General features: G+C 45.8%; 1 protein-coding gene across 1 annotated transcript in view; it reads left to right on the forward strand.

Moving 5' to 3' along the window:
- The window catches only part of dpp6a (dipeptidyl-peptidase 6a), a 1248500-nt gene that overhangs the window by 574244 nt on the left and 660036 nt on the right, over nucleotides 1-14220 (forward strand). The window lies entirely within an intron of this gene.

Raw genomic sequence — 14220 nt, forward strand, 5'->3', positions numbered from 1 at the left:
TCCACGGGCAGGATGAGGTTTCATGAGGGTTTTTAAAAATGTAATAAATGTTTGATGAAAAGCGATGGACATGTCCCAACTCATGGGACAATGTCACATGAGGGGACATGTCAGGGAAATTTGGCGCTGATCTCCCTGAGGCAGCACTTAGCCTCAGGGAGATAAGTGCGCTCTTTTGCACACATGCGCGAAAGAGCACACTCTTGGCTAAGGGAATCTCCCCCTGCCACAGGGAGTGCATAGCAATGCATAAAATGACGCGGGATGATGTTGGGCAGAACTCCTGATGTCAACCCGCCCAATTTAAATTTTCAGAATCAGCTGACCGGTCAATGGCCAATTGAGGCCATTGACAGAATCAGTAAAGTAATTAGTGGACCTGCCCGTCCACCCTTAAGGTTGGTGGGCAGGCCAGGAGCCCTGGTGGGCGTTAGAAAAAGCATGAAGCCTCATCCATGGGCAGGATGAGGTTTTATGTAGGTTTTAAAAAATGTAATATAAGTGTTTTTGAAAGTGGTAGACATGTCCCATGACAGTGTCACATGAGGGGACATGTCAGGGAAATTTTTTCTTTCTATTGTTAAGAATTTTGATTGTGCAGCTGATCTCCCTGAGGCTGCACTTAGCCTCAGGGAGATGAATGCGTTCTTTCATGCGCATGAGCGAAAGAGCACACTCTCAGCTCAGGGAGCCCCCCCCCCCCCGCATTGCGCTTCCTTGCAGACATCACGCTGGGCGGGCCACAATTGGCCCACCAACATAAAATGGCAGCGCGCCCCCAATTGGGGGCGCCAATTGGAGGTGCACTTCCACTTGCTAGCTCCTAAACTTACCTCCTGACAGGGGGAAAATTCTGCCCATGATGTTACACACGGGAGCCTTGACCACAGTGATGGGAGAACACACATTTAAATACCTAAATGAAGGTACCCAGCCACAGAATCTGGAGCAAACCACAGCTCAGCTGAGGCCGTACACTGGAGAGTCAATACAGATAAAAGGCATCGCCACTGTACCTGTGTCCTAAAGGCAACACTCAGCCCAGCTTCCAGTAATCACTATAACAGGTGAAGGATATGGGCCAGGATTTTCCCCTCGGCGATTTGGTGGCGGGGCCCCTCGCCGAGGGGAAAATGATGTGGGATGACGCCAGGAGGAATCCCGGACATCATCCCGGTCAATTTAAATATTCACGAAGGTGGGCGGACAGCGAAATCAGCTGTCCGCCCGCCGACCTGTCAATGACCAATGAAGGGCATTGACAGGCTAATTAACCTTATTAAACACCCTGCCCGGCCAAGCTGAAGGCTGGCGGGCAGGCCAGGAGTCCCCGGGGGGCTCCAGATTATTCATGAAACTTCATCCACTGGCGGGATGAAGTTTCATGTCCGCTTTTTAAAAATGTAATAAAGTTTATGTGTTTATCATTAACATGTCCCATTGTGTGTGACATTGTCACATGAGGGGGACATGTTAATAATTTTAATATTTATCTATTTTTAGAGTTTACTTACCTCTCACGAATCTCCCTGAGACAGGACCTTGCCTTAGGGAGCAGCGCAATTTGACAGATGGGGATTCCCTCCATAGCGCTTCCCGTTGGGCAGGCCGCTGGGTGGGTCTTAATTGGCCCGCCCACTCAAAATGATGGTGGGCCCCGTTTCGGCGGCGGGGATCGGCTGCCCGCCCGCTGCCAAGCCGGTGGGTCCTGCCCACCCATCAAGGTAAGAATTTTGGGCTGCAATTGGTTAAAAGAAATTAAGCTCAATTGGTCAGAAATTTTTCAAGTTAGAACAAAGGGAATTCCTGAGCTATTAAAGAAGTATGACAATGTATTTATTGATGAATTGGGAAAGATAAAAAGCCCACAAGCAAAATTATGTGTAGATTTGGAGGCGACAGCCCGGTTCTTTAAGGCCAGACCTGTGCCTTACACCCTAAAGGAGAAGGTGAATGCAGAATTGTGCCACTTATAGAAGTTAGGCATAATCCAGTCAGTCTAATTTTCAGAATGGGCAGCACCCATAGTTTCTGTGATGAAACCAGATCAAACTATTTGCATTTGCATAAGTTGACTGTGAACAAGGCTGCTAAACTAGATAAATATCCTATCCCGAGGATTGAAGATTTGTGTGCTCAGGTCGCTGGAGGAAAGTCCTACGCCAAACTGGACATGAGCCATATATACCAACAGCTAGAGCTGGACAGCATGCCTAGAGGGTATGTAACCGTCAACATGCTTAAGGGCCTGTACCAATATACACACCCGCCCTTTGGTGTATCATCTGCATGTGCAATCTTCCAAAGGACCATGGAAAGCCTACTACAAAGACTGTCCAAAGTTGTAGTGTACCTGGATGATATCCTGATTTGGCCAACCTGGAAGAGGTTTTAAGAAGATTTTTGGAAGCTGCTGTATGATTGAAGAAAGAAAAGACCCAAGCAATGAAGTCACTTGTTTGGGTCATCGAATGGATGGCCAAGGGTTGCATCCAGTAGAGAAGAAAGTCAGGGCAATCAAGGAGGTGCCCTCTCCTACCAATGTCATTGAATTCAAATCTTTTTTGGGCATGATAAATTATCACGGTTGCTTCTTGCCAACTTGTCAACGCTGTTAGCCCCTTTACACTTATTATTTAAAAAGCCATAGATGGTCATGGAAGGCACAACCAGAAGAAGCCTTTGTAAAAGTCAAGAAGCTATTACACTCATCATGTCTACAAGTACATCATGACCCACCAGAAGAATCAACATTAACTTGTCCCTTCTCTCACTGTTTTATAGCCCCTCTGCTCTCCAAAATCTCGTCCCTTCTCTCACAGTTTTCATAGCCCCTTTGCCCTCCAAAATCTCATCCCTTCTCTCACTGTTTTCATAGCCCCTCTGCTCTCTGAAATCTCATCCCTTCTCTCCCTGTTTAAATAGCTCCTCTGCTCTCCCAGTGCTAGGATTATTCACCCATTAATGCTGCTGTGAAGGTTCCTTACCTTCATAAATGGATTAATGAAAATTAGTAAAACAATCTTTTTAATAAAAAGGGATTTTTGTTTGAGGTCAATAATGAGGAACTTGTATGTGTTCATGATTTTACACCACTTCGATTTTGGCATTAGTTGGTGTATCAAAGGAGAAGATTTGAGGTATCACATGACAGAGAGAATTGAATGAAACAGCCAAGTTTCTAGCCCAAGATATGGTACCTCAATATATCGAAAATGAAACCAGATTGGAGACAGCCTGCTAAGTGCAAATGGTACTCGAGCAGAATGAGTCAAATTTCACACAGTGCATTTCAGACCTTGCAGCTTTGACTTTCCCTAATTTACCAATTAAAAATAAGAAAGAAAGATGAGAATTTGTATAGCACCTCCCAGGATGTCCCAAAGAACTTCATAACCATTGAAGTTCTCTTTGAAGTCTAGTCACTATTGTAATGTAGTATGGTCAGTTCTCCTCCAAAATTTCTTCTCTTGTTCCTCCAAAGCTACAAGTATCCTCTTAATTCCTCCCCTTTGCATCCTCATTTGCTTGGAAACAATGTACATCACAGAGCCTCTGAACTATTTATTTTCCAGGACTTCAAAACTGTGGAACACATAATTCCGTCGGTTGTTCCTCCCACCTACAACCTTTAAGCCTTTAAAACAGAAGCTTAGCATTGTCTAACCCCTGCTCTGTATTCTCTCATTATTTTGCTCTTTTCTGCCCTGGCAGCGTGCTCCCTTAGGAACCTTTGCCTTACTTTCCCAAGACTAATTAAAAATAAGATGCATTACAGGAAAAATGCGCTTTGTAGTAGCTTCAATTAGTTTGAATATTAATAGTTTTGTACTAGAATTCCCCCACTCAGTATAAATGCAGGAAAAAGATGACTGCAGCCACGGATTGCCTTCATTTTATTCCTCATTGTGCTTTAATTTGCTTCAAAAGCTTAATTGCCCACCAAGAAAAATCCATTCTGATAATGAGCTGAAGGAATGGTCATTTCGTACTGCAAGTGCAATGCCCTTGTATTTCAGAGCCAATGATAATACACAGGAAGGGACCATCAACCTACCAGTCAAATGGTCTCCAAGCCACCTCCAAACCATGACAACCATTGTTGGAGGAAAGGGTTAAAGTTCAAATAAAAAGACCATCGACAGGAAACAATTGATGGAATTTGTGCTCTCGCTAATGGTGAGCCTGGAGGCGGGAAGGGCATTTACTTAGTCGGGATTATGGCGTGAACTCCGCCTCCTTCCTGCCTCCACCTGAAATAAATTTATGACGGGAAGGCCCAGGTCAACCTTCCTGCCCCTCCAGCAATTGCAGCTCTTAAGTGGTTATTAATTGACCATTCATTGACTAAGTGCCTCATCCCTCCAGTGCTGGGATGTTGCCATGTGGCATGCAGCTACAACCGTGCAGGCAGCCTGTCAATCCCCGGGGAGGTTCCTCAATCAAAGGCACTCAGTGCCTGTTCGAGGGGCAGGGCATCAGGAGGGGGGGGTGCATGGGTGGTCGCTGAGAGCCACACCCCTGCTCTTGCTTCTGACCCCCATGCCCCATCTCCCCATGACCCCCCCCCCCCCCCGCCCCGCCCCAACCTGACAAAAACCCCCTCCCACATTACTTACCTGTGTCCTGGGTTGTTCTGCGATCCTGGAGCTGTTCTTCCGGCAGCGGCCACAGCCTCCCCTGAGGCACTGCTGAGCGCAAGAGCTGCCGGCCTCTGATTGGCTGGTAGCTCTCATTAGCGGAACTTCCGCCCCGGCGTCTTGTTTCCAGGGAATACCCGCTGCTGGCTTCGTGGCTTTGTGGTTTGGCAGGCCTTCCGGAAAAGAGGCACTGGCTCCCCAACTGACAGGCGAGACCCTGATGCCTCAACAAGATTCCTCCCAATGGCATTGCTCTGAAGTGTCTGGGTTTAAGACAGAAACAAATTAGACTTTATTCTTGTTTCATTCACAATGGGTTTTTATTTGGAAAGTTGTTTAAATATAAATACATAGAGAGATATATGCAAACACACACACACACACATATGTATATATATTATGGGAAATTCATGTGGTATTAGTATTTCATGCTAAGTACTGTAATCATTTGCATTGTTTTGTGCCAGTGGGTTTTAGTAAACAGAAATGCAGTATGTATTTTTCCACTACCATTCAATTTGAATTCTGGGTGGTATTGGGTGGTGGGGGATGGGGTGGCAGGTGGTGAAAATTTCTTCAGAGTTTCTCCTGTTCTGTTGCTGGGACTTCACCAAAAGTGCATTGGAAATCCTTTTTATGCACCTAACAGCTGCTTCTGCTTACCAACAAATGAAAATCGGGAGAGAGGAGGTTCATTACTCACTATCACAGTTTTACGTTATCGCACAACGTCCTCATCTAACCCACACACTTTTACACATCTTGTTCTTGTGCTGTATTTATTACCATTGTTACTACACAGCAGTTGGTAAAGGCTGAATTGTTTAAATCCCAGAGGGAAACTTGAACAACTGTCATGACCTATATTTTCAATTGGTATGTTTGAGATGCAGCTCTGAATTCAGGAATAATACCACCGGACATCGAAAGGTTTTTTTTATATAAAACTAAATTAAATATTTATTAATTTAACAGCAACTTAAACACACACATGTCTACAAATTACTATCATAATAACTTTTAAACAAATCCACAAATTAATCACTCTCAGGTAAATCTTCACCAACGCAACAATAACCTATAGACTTTAAACAGACACCAGGCAAAGCACATTTGGTCTTACAAGTTCAAAATGAGGTTCCTTGTAATTTGATTCCTTTGCAGACACAGTTGTAGGCTTACAGGCTGGTTAGATTTTAAATGCCTCTGACTTACACACAAACTCCTTTCTGTTTATACCTAGCTTTTCCTTTGAATGTAAATTTTTCATTATATTACTAGGTTTTTTAATTTCACCTCTCCTAACAATAAACCCTTTCATTCCACCAATTTTATTAGTAATGTAAACACATTGCTTGTTGTCTCCTAGCTAGGTGCAAGATTTTACTTATTCTTTTGAATGGTTTATTCAACAAATGCAAATTTACACTTTACCTTTTAACTTCCTTAAATGTATCTAATTAACATCTCAAACTACTATACATCAAAACACCCAGACTAGCTGGCTTTAATCCAATTAAGCCACACACACATGCACATAGACACAGACCTTACTACAATTCCAATTTAAAAATCATTTCCAAAAACATTATAGACATTAGTATCTCTTCGTGACAGATGTATGTTCATAACTGTCTTCAATTTTCAGCGTCTTATACTTGATAAAAGACACTTGTATTTATTCATTTGAAAACTGGCTAAATATTGCTTTTTTTTGACAGTCTAAGAAACTACAGCAGTCATGCTCCACCCATCATGATTTTGGTTGATTAGTTAATAAACTCAAAATAGAGAACTCAGGATTATAGTGCATTGGATACTGGCCTCTTTTCACAGCTTCAAATACACCCATGTACTGATGAGAAGGATATCTCTGTCACAATGAGGATTGTCATCAGAGTCCAGTCCGTATATTTAAAGAGGAACCCGCCAGTTTGGGATAAGTTCCTTGCTGCCTGCAATTTAACATGGGGAATGTTGGTCAGACTAGGGCATGCAAGGAGTGCATATATTTTCCACTCCACTTTAATTACCCAAACCCGGGGGAGTACTTTTCCTATGGCGGGCAGGCTGGGCGGGGCCAGGCACGGAGCTGATTGCCACTCATGACCGGCTGCGCACCGCGATTTTACGCAGACAGGTCAATTAAGGCCCGTCCAGTGTAATGCGCAGCCGGTAGTGCTCAGCACTACCTGTGTGGCTGGGGGGAGGAGGGAGAGTTGGGGCCTGCGTGTTCATGCTTGTGCGTGGAAGAGTGCAGCAATCTCCCTGAGGCACAGAGCTGCCTCAGGGAGATTGAATGGACTATAAAACTTTTTAATAAATAAAGTAAACATTTATTTAAACATGTCCCCTTATGCGACAGTGTCACATGAGCTGGGACATATTTGTGACATCTGGAAAATGTATTTATTTATTTTATTTATCCTACCCATGGTTGAGGCTTCCTGAAAAATGCGAAGGCCGCTTGGGCTCTTCGCCTGCCCACCAGCCTTAAGGTTGGACGAGCAGCGTTCTTAACTGGTTTAATTATTCGGCGTGCACCCGCCGAACAAAATATCGAAATGATGCGCCTTGACATCAGGACACATGCCCGACATCATCCCATATCACTTTATGCGTTGGCGTGTCAGAACCGCTCCCGCACCCCAACTGGAAGATTCAGCTGGTTTCTGGGCAGGCAGGGGAGTTGAAATAGAAACCAGCGCGTCTAGAATGGCAGGTTTTCTGTCTTGTCTCGACTGGTTATATTCATTCCTGTCTGAATTTACCTCATTTACTTCATCACATGGATGACACTTAACCATCCTCTGAAGTGGCCCAGATAGCCACCCAGTTGTATCAAACCATGCCCACCACTTTGTTAAGGCAGCTAGGCACGGGAGCACCATCACTTCCAATTCATACACCACCCTAACTTGGAAATATATTGCCATCCCTTCACTGTCACTGGGTCAGAATACTGGAACACCCCTCCCTAGCAGTACTGTGGGACGGACACTCCATGGATTGCAGTGGTTCAAGAAGGCCCAGCACCAGCAGGGCAATTTGGGATGGACAAAATATGCCGGCCCTCCCATCCTGAGAATACATATAAAAAACCTCGGTCAGGCCATTAATCTACCTTTGAAAATCAGGTTTTACTACCTATCATAGAGTGCCCTTTCTTTCTCTGCATATTTAAGTTGCAGAGGTGGTACTTCACAAGGCTAGGAGCTGAGAACACTCCTGTTTTTTATTTACATCAACTCGGGAATTGAAAGTACAATTTCAAAATTTACACCAAATGGGGGAGTTGGTTAATATAGAGGAGGAACGTGACAACATACAGGAAGACATTAATAATCTTGGAATGGGCATTTAATGGTCAAACAGACTTCAGTATAGATATGTGTATTTGGCAGGCAGAATAAAGAAGCCAGATACTGCTTGGAAGATAAGTATTTAAGTGGGTAGAGAGTAAATGTATCTAGGGTACAGGAGCACAAATCAGTAAAAGTAGCAACACAGGTTAATAAAGCCATAAATAATGCAAACATAACACTGATATTTATTTCTAGTGTGATAGAATTGAAAGGCAGGGGCATTATCTTTAGCTTGTCGGCTAGACCATATTTGGAGTAACTGTGAACAGACCTGGTTGTAAAAAGGTTATGGAGGCACTGCAGAAGATGCAAAGAGGATATATTGGGATGATGCCAGAACTGAGAGGTTATACCTGTCAGGGAAGATTTCTCTAGAGAAGACCTGATTGACGACTTCAAGATTATAGGCAGGTTGTCTTATGAGGAATGGCTGGACAAGCTAGGCTTGTATCTGCTGGAGTTGAGAAGGGTAAGAGGCAACTTGATTGAACATACAAACATATGAATTAGGAGCAGGATTAGGCCATTCAGCCCCTCGAGCCTGCTCCGCCGTTTAGTAAGATCATGGCTGATCTGATTGCAACCTCAACTCCACATTCCTACCTACTCCCGATAAACCTTTCAACCCCTTGTTAATCAAGAATCTACCTGGTTCTGCCTTAAAAACATTCCAAGACTCTGCTTCCACCGCCTTTTGAGGAAGAGAGTTCCAAAGGCTCACAACCCTCTGAGAGAAAAGAATTGTCCTCATCTCTGTCTTAAATGAGCGACCCCTTTTATTTTTAAGCTGTGGCCCCTAGTTCCAGATTCTCCCACAAGACAAACTATCCTCTCCATAACCACCCTGTCAAGACCCTTCAGGATCTTCTATGCTTCAATCAATTTCAATCTTATGGGCAGGATTTTACGCTGATTGGACGGGTGCTCGCCTTATCCGATTGGGCGTGAAATTGCGTGATGTCATCCCGCACTCACATGATACTTCGGTCAGTGGGAACAAAAAAAGCCAGAAGTGCGCCCACCGACAATGAAGAGGGCAATTAAAGCTTGTTAATGGCTCAATTGCCTGTTATTTTACGTAGCCCGTCCAACCTTACGGTTGGTGGGTGGGGCAAATTGGCCAGGCGGCCTTTGCATTTTTCAGCAAACCCCATCCACGGGCGGGATGAGATTTCCATGAAGAAATGAAACATAAATAGATTTCCCTGGACAGCATTTTCGTATGCTAAATTTTCAGGTGACTGATTATGGCGCGCGGACACTTTTTTATTCAGCTTTTGAAATCTTTATTTTTTTTCCGCTATTTCAGGGTTTTCAGCTTCCTGTGGCAACTCTCTCGGCCTTCAGGGAGCTTTCTGTCAGCGCTGGCCCGCGCCCACATTGACATCATCGCCCACCCCCTACCACCCCCCCCTCCCCACCCCCTCCACCGCAGCAGCACTGAGCTTCTCAGCACGTGTTTCACGCTGGCTGGCTGTCCATTGGCAGTTCCCCTCCCCCCCCCCCGACCAATCCTGGGACCGCCAGCTGCGCCTGTCCACCGACCTGAAAATTCAGGCCTGTACGTTCCAAGCAGTTCAGAGGTTTGCGAGGCTAATACCAGGAATGGGCGGGCTGTCTAATGAGGAAAGGTTGGACAGGTTAGGCTTGTATACACTGGAATTTAGAAGAGTAAGAGGCGACTTACCAGCATAGACCAGTTGGCTCAAATGGCATCGTTCTGTGTTGTAAATACGATGGCATACAAGGCAATATTACATAACTGTCAAAAAGTAATAGGCAGACTTCTGCGCATCAATGAGCCTCTAATAAATCTAATTTAGGAGCTCAGTGATCAAAGCACTGACAACCTTGTGATCCATTTCCTACCTCCCCTCAAACGGTCCAAGAAGCAGCGTCCCATCTGAAACCCGAATCTTCAGGTCGGTGACGTGTAAAGGACATGGGGCGTGTGTCCTGATGTCACCGCACATCATTCCCATCTTCAGTTCGGCGGGGCTCGCACCGGAGTCGGCCGCACGCACCCGCCAAATGGTCAAAGGCCTGTTGAGGCCGTTAACAACCCAATTAAGATTGTCTGGGCTGCCCGTCCAACCTTAAGGTTGGCGGGGGGAGGGGCAGGCAAAGAGCCCAGGCGGCCTTCGCATTTTTCACAGAGCCTCATCCACGGGCGGGATGAGGTTTCATGAAGGGTTTATAACTGTGATAACATTTTTTATTAAAGTACATTGACATGTCCCAGCTCATGTGACACTGTCACATGAGGGGACTTGTCTGAAAAATGTTTTAAATTCTCTTTTTCAAGCTTTCCAAATCAAATTATTCTCCCTGAGTAGCTCCGTGCTCCCTCCGAAGCCCCAACTCTCCCTCCTCCCCCCTGCCCTCACAGGTAGCGCTGAGCCCTTCCGGGTGTGTGTCGCACTAGGCGGGCCTTATTTGGCCCACCCACGTAAAATGGTAGCGTGCAGCCAATTGCGGGCTCTGTTTTTCTGTTTGACATGCCAAGAGCCTTGGTATGTAAGGTGTGAGTTAGTAGAGCACTGCGTGTACAAACATCTATGGTTATCTCACGTTCCATGATCCGTTGCCCAGATTGCACATGTTAAAAAAAACTAACTCAAAGGTCGCAAATCTCCCTCTTCCTGATCCAATATGAGAGATCCCAGAAGGAAAAAACAGTAAAAACTGGGAAATAAAAATACTGGTCCGAACCGCTTTTCCTTCAACAACTCAGTTGCTCTGGCAGTTCATTTCCCCTCACCAGATATTGGCTGTAGGCTCAATTTAATATAATGGGAGATCTTAAAAGGATCTCAAGATATGAATTAGCAGCAACATTCTTTAGGAAGATGAAGATGCGGAAGTCAAACGGTATCAGGTCAAACATGGGCATGGAAACCTCCCGCTTATTACCACATACTGCTCCCCACTACCACCCCTCAGTTGATGAATCAGCGCTCCTCCATGTTGAGCACCACTTGGAGGAAACACTGAAGGTGACTTGGGCACAAAATTTACTCTGGATGGGGGACTTGAATGTCCATCACCAAGAGTGGCTCAGTAGCACCACTACAGACCGAGCTAGCTGAGTGCTGAAGGACGTAACTGCTGGGTCTATGGGCAGGTGGTGAGGGAATCAACAAGAGGGAAAAACATACTTAACCTCATCCTCACCCTGCTCCCTGCCGCAGATGTATTTGCTCATGACAGTATGGGTAGGAGCGACCATGGCACAGCCCTTGTGGAGACGAAGTCTCGTCTTCACACTGAGGATACCCTCCATTATGCTGTGTGGCACTACCACCGTGCTAAATGGGATAGATTTCAAAACAATCCAGCAACTCACAATTGGGCATCTGTGAGGCGCTGTGAGCCATCAGCAGCAGCAGAATTGTACACAATGGCCGGAGTTTTCCAGCCCTGTTGGCGTCGAGCATCATTTTGGGTGGTGGGGTGGGGAGGGGGTGGGATAATGTGGTGGGAAGGCCAAAAATTGGTTTTATGCCATCGTGAAACCAATTTGCGATCATCCGCTGCACGGTCAGTAGCAGCTGCATTTCCTGCTCCACCATCAGTAGCAGCTGCATTTCCCGCTCCACCGTCAGTAGCAGCTGCATTTCCTGCTCCACCGTCAGTAGCAGCTGCATTTCCTGCTCTGCCGTCAGTAGCAGCTGCATTTCCTGCACCACCATCACTAGCAGTTGCATTTCCTGCTCCACCGTCAGTAGCAGCTGCATTTCCTGCACCACCGTCAGTAGCAGCTGCATTTCCTGCTCCACCGTCAGTAGCAGCTGCATTTCCTGCTCCACCGTCAGTAGCAGCTGCATTTCTCACTCCACCGTCAGTAGCAGCTGCATTTCCTGCCCCACCGTCAGTAGCAGCTGCATTTCTCACTCCACCGTCAGTAGCAGCTGCATTTCCTGCTCCACCGTCAGTAGCAGCTGCATTTCCTGCTCCGCCGTCAGTAGCAGCTGCATTTCCTGCACCACCATCACTAGCAGTTGCATTTCCTGCTCCACCGTCAGTAGCAGCTGCATTTCCTGCACCACCGTCAGTAGCAGCTGCATTTCCTGCTCCACCGTCAGTAGCAGCTGCATTTCTCGCTCCACCGTCAGTAGCAGCTGCATTTCTCACTCCACCGTCAGTAGCAGCTGCATTTCCTGCCCCACCGTCAGTAGCAGCTGCATTTCTCACTCCACCGTCAGTAGCAGCTGCATTTCCTGCACCACCGTCAGTAGCAGCTGCATTTCCTGCTCCACCGTCAGTAGCAGCTGCATTTCCTGCACCACCGTCAGTAGCAGCTGCATTTCCCGCTCCACTGTCAGTAGCAGCTGCATTTCCTGCTCCACTGTCAGTAGCAGCTGCATTTCCTGCTCCACTGTCAGTAACAGCTGCATTTCCTGCTGCTGCACGTTGGGAACATCATTTTATACACCTGCATCTAATTATAAACCCTGGCCGGAATCATTCCCCACACAAATGTACCGCCCATGTCGGAGTGACTTCAGGACAGTGTGCTGCCCCAATAATAATGCTGGCCTCGTGAAAGAATTTAAAAAAGGAGAACGTAAGGCAATGGATTACATTTTTTCAAACGTTGTTATGGCACATCCCACTTTACACTGTGGCTTTCATGGGCTCTTGGAAGCCTACAGTGGGTCAATGGGCATGGAAGTGCCAGAGCCTGGTTAAGGGGGCATGAGGGACCTGAAGGGGTGGGTGGAAGGGCAGAATTTGGCATAGGGGTGGCATGAGGGTACATGGGATGTGTAGGGGGCATGAGATGGCATGGATGGATCCTGGGGAGTGTATGGAGGATGAAAGGGGTGTGAGGGGTGAGGCCTTTGTGTCTTTTTCACTGGGACTAAGTCACACAGAGGCGAGGTGGGCCTTTTAAAGAGCCGCCTCTGCACCCGGCAGCCCCTGTGGCTTCTTCCGCACTTCTTCCCGAATCGGCTGGCCAGACTCCAGTTCACCCACGGCCCCCAGCAATGAAGGTCCCATTTTTACGGGCACTTTCCCTTGAAGCGGGCAGGGTGAGCCAGGAATTTTCCCATCTCCCCCTACCCAGTCCGAGGATGAAAGTTTAGGCCTCTGTCTGTTACTCAGAAAATAGCTTAGTGGAATGTTTCACAATTTTTGAAAAGAATCATTCTGGCTCTCGTGACATTGTCTCCAAGTGTAACTGATTCTTCTCGATGATCTCACTACTGTGATGCTGCCTGTTTCTTACTCTTTCTTTGTTCCTGCAATCTTTCAGCTTCTAAACACCCAAGCTTAGGCACCCAGTTTATTACAACTTGATTTGTCTGCCTCCTGCCGTTCCTTGCTCGGTCTTGATAGTGTCCCAGACCTGTGGCCCTTGACCCCTCACCTCCAATTCTCAATTTAAAAAAAATAGCAAAATGGGCTTAACAGAGTTGTTCTCTTCAACATTGTGCCCATCAAAATTCTTAGTTTGTTCATGCATGGAGAACAGGTAGAAAAATATTGTTCAAAACGCTTCCAGCTGTATTGTTAGGTACAGTTCATCAATCAGGAGAATGTGTTATTAATGAAAATAGTGGCCCTTTAAGCAGTGTGTAAGGATTGAGAGAAATACATATGTAATTTTTTGACAGTTCACACAATAAGGCTTTCTGATAGATTGCAGCCTCTGATGTATGTTAGTTCATTTCAATGGTCCTTCTTTAAGGTGACCCTTTATAATATACCTTGCTTTATTATAGCAGGTAAGAAAGACATTGTGCATACAGTATATAATATTAACAGTGTAAAATGATGGTACATGCATTACTAGCACATTTTAGAGGTTATTTCACACATGGTAGTTCCTATTAAACTCTACCAGCTAGGTTCAGTATAATAGTATCTTGGGACACTGGAGACAGCTGAGACACGTGGCGTATTCGGCTAAGTTCAACAAAGGTCAGGAACAAAGCAGTAGTAAAATGAGACCATTTAATTTAGACCGCTAAAACTGTACTGTTTTACATTGAATATTAAGGCAGGCTGCAAAGAAATGATTGCTTGAAGCTGCAATTTGATAAAGCTGTCTGACCGGGGCAAAGGGACACCATATGGGTGACTTCACTGACCTTGGGAAATTCAAAGGTCACTAATGGTGATTCCTGCATGTGCGTGCTCACATGTATGTGTTTATTGTGTGTGTGTGTGTGTGTGTGTTTATTGTGTATTTGTATGTGTGTATATTG

The sequence above is a fragment of the Carcharodon carcharias genome, chromosome 3, assembly GCF_017639515.1.
Source record: "Carcharodon carcharias isolate sCarCar2 chromosome 3, sCarCar2.pri, whole genome shotgun sequence".
Classification (NCBI taxonomy): domain Eukaryota; kingdom Metazoa; phylum Chordata; class Chondrichthyes; order Lamniformes; family Lamnidae; genus Carcharodon; species Carcharodon carcharias.